A 3,464-nucleotide genomic window follows, 5' to 3' on the forward strand; every position below is an offset into this window, starting at 1 on the left:
TTGGATGCATTAAGAAAGAATCCGAGAGCACCTTTTCGAGGTTCTCCAATTTTATTACAGGTATAAAATAATGCTATTTTTAATTTACCAAGAATTAAAGAATATTATTTTACACTGTAATACTAATTAAATACATATTTTACAGATATGGCTCATGGAGAGGTTAAAGCTTATTAATCCTCCTGACGATATACACACATATGTTCCAAATTGCATAGTCCGGCGAAAGAAACGATATTTGAAAATAGGTCGCCGTGAGTGGAGCAAGGTGTTTGTTGCCGGTGACTTTACCATAAACTGGATTGTTCCTTGGTGGAAGATTGAGGCGATGGTTGGTTGTAGTAACCAAGCATATTGTCGTCTCCTGAGTTTGTCAAGATTAACTTTTTATTTTCCTTGTAGAGTTATGAGACAATATGGTCTCGCACAAACCATTCCTACCGGAGATCTCCGCCGTCCTTATGAATTTCCTGTGTCACAAGAGATTGAGCGTTTTGACGGATATTGGAGGGGTAGGCCCTTATGGGAAGTGATTACCCACAAGGAACCACCTTGTTTGTCAAATAAAGTGAAACAATGGCTTGATGGAAGATTCCAAAAATCTCAAGTCAAAATTGAGAAGACCAATGTGAAGGATCGTCTAGGCGACAAAAAGGTCCCTGCTAAAGAACGTCTAGGGGAAAGGATTGAATTCAAAACTCCTATTATGCCAGGAAAGAAAAGTTCTAAGAAAAATCAAGGAAAAATAAAAGTTGACTCTACAAAGAAAGAGGCTTGGGTAAAAAAGAAACATGGAGTTCTAGCGGAGGGAGAAACTATCTATACTAAAATAGAGTGTAGATCTTCTAATGGTTGTCTCCTAGCAAAGGTTATGGATCAAGAGGAAGAGAATGAAGACACAAATTGGAAAAGAATAAAGAAAGAGAAAAAAAGATTAGAGCATTGCTTTTCCTTTGATTTATTAGACAAAGTTAATTTGTTTTAGTTAATTTTTCAGCTTTTATTTTATCAATAATGTACTTTCTTTATTAATTAATAAAATTCCAGCTTTTATTTTAATTAACTCTCAATTAAAGCAATGAAAACAATTACAACATTTATTTTTCGGAGAATTAATTCGAGTACGGAAGTCGAATAAATTTCCAGAATATGTGAAACTGGTCTAGACATTCGCAGAAAACTGGCGCTGCTATCTGATTTACTGTCGCTGACGATTAGGCTCTGTCGCCTGGCGACAAAATTGTCGTCTGGCGACAGAGGCTATCGTCTGGCGCCAATTTTGAAATTTTGCAGACATGCGTTTTTTACTTCAGGGATACAGAATTTGAAAAGATTAAAGCGGCCGCACCCTGTCTGGGTTGCCTACGTATCCTTTGCTTAAGGAATCAAGCCAAACGTAGCTCTAGCCGAACCTCGCACAAGTGTGTGTATACCTCAAAAAGGTCTTTTAAGGGTTATAACGTTGTTAGGCTAAAGGTTAGAGAAGAAGGGGATAAAGGCTCAAGACCCTAAATAAGCCCCCAAGGTGTGCAACCTTGTTTCTGAATCTTTATATTTTTTTTATGCTTGAGTTTTCTCATTTTTGAGCTCTCTCTTTTTTTTTGTTTTTTTTTTCTATTTATTTTGCTTTCTTTTTTTTTTATAAGTGGGGGCAATCTCGATCATGCGGTCTATCACTCACTTGGCATTCATGTTTCTCAGGCACGGTACTGAGCACTCGATAAGAGACGCAATCTGAGACATATTCTTATCAAAGATATTTTTATATCCAAGACATTGGAACACTTGCCCTTTTGTACACTTTTATTCATTTTTGCTTATTTTTATTTTACTCTTTTGAAATCACTCAAGCTTTCATATTTGGAACTTGCATAAGTTACACACCATCCCATCCCAAGGTTAGTAGATGTGGGTTGAAAAAAGAAAGGTCTATCGTTAGACGAGGCTCAAAGTGGTTTATCAAGAAAAGGATTATATATTTAAAGGGTGAGAGATATGATATGGCTACAAGGGGTGCCTCAAATCATTGTTATACCTTGTGCTTAATTCGGCGTTTTTTTTTTAGTCGGCGTTGTTTGGTTGTTGGTGCGTTGTTGGAGTCTTATTTTCAAGTGTTTCCATTGCTTTAATTATTTCTTTATCATTTTCATCATTAGTTAAGCAATGCTCGTCATCTTTAGATAAAGAAGAACAAGAAGAATACAGGGAAGAAGACATATTATTAAATTCAGAAATCATTACATCAAATAAAGAAATGTCCGTCGTGACTTGATTGCTAACTATCCTAGGAGTAGAAATAGAAGATGAGGGTGCTACAACTAAAGACTTAGAAGACTCGATAGGGGAAGACTCTAACTCAGACTCTGACACAGACGATTCTTCGAACATTGGTCCTTGTCCTGTAGTTACTGAAATCTTCTTTCCATTTGTAGTGGTTATCTTCACCGTCTTGCGCCATCCATGCTCTTGATCTTTTATTGGAGTGATACATTCGGAGGGGTCAAAACTTTCACTTTGGAGAACCGCTTGGATAAGGTCCATAGGGTTATCGATGTCTTTAAGGTAAACATCCTCATCGTCACTGTCCCATACTCCATTAATCATGGCATCTTGTGGAAGTTGAACTAAATTCTTCTCATCAATCAAACGTTGAACCAAGTCCTTAAACTTGAAGCATTGCTCTATTGTATGTCCCCCTGATTGATGATATGAACAATAATATTTGTCTATTCTTTTCAGTGATTCAAATGGTCTTGGTTCGAGAGGTTGAACTTTTCCATTCTCGAAGAGCATTTTGAACATGTTTGTGTATGACGTCCCAATTGGAGTATATTTTCTATTATTCTTTTTGGGAGTGTCAATTACTTGGAGAGAAAAAGGTTTCTTTTGTTTAGATGGGGGTCTACTTTTAAGTAACTCATTTTTCTCTTTTATAGCCTCAAAGGTTTGTGAGATCAACTTTTTCAATTCTGTCAATATTAATGTCAATGCCACTACTTCTTACTTGGTTGCAGGTTCCTGGCCATGGAATTCGAGAGCATCTTCGAAGATTTCTTCTTCAATGGTCTCGATAGGCTCTATGAGGCTAGATGGATCCTTTTGGTTTTCTTCGTCAGAAATGGCCAAGGAATCCGACAGCGATGCGGTATTGATACTTGGTTTCTTACTTGCAGGAGGCAATGGGAGCTTGTTACTATCGATCAAGTCTTGAATGGCTTCCTTTAGTCTCCAACAATTTTCTGTAGGATGACCCCTACCTTGGTGATATTTGCAATGTGCATTTGGGTTCCAGCTAGCCGTTCTCCTTTCGACAGGTGGGTCCCCAAATGGTCTAATAGGAGTTATAAGACCTTTTGCATGTAAGCGATCAAATGCGGTGTCATAACTCATACCAATAGGAGTATAATTCTTCCTAAATGGTTTCTTTTGTCCTTGATTATTATTCATTGCCAAAACTTCATTTA

The sequence above is a fragment of the Chenopodium album genome, chromosome 16 (assembly GCF_948465745.1).
Source record: "Chenopodium album chromosome 16, dcCheAlbu1.1, whole genome shotgun sequence".
Taxonomy (NCBI): Eukaryota; Viridiplantae; Streptophyta; class Magnoliopsida; order Caryophyllales; family Amaranthaceae; genus Chenopodium; species Chenopodium album.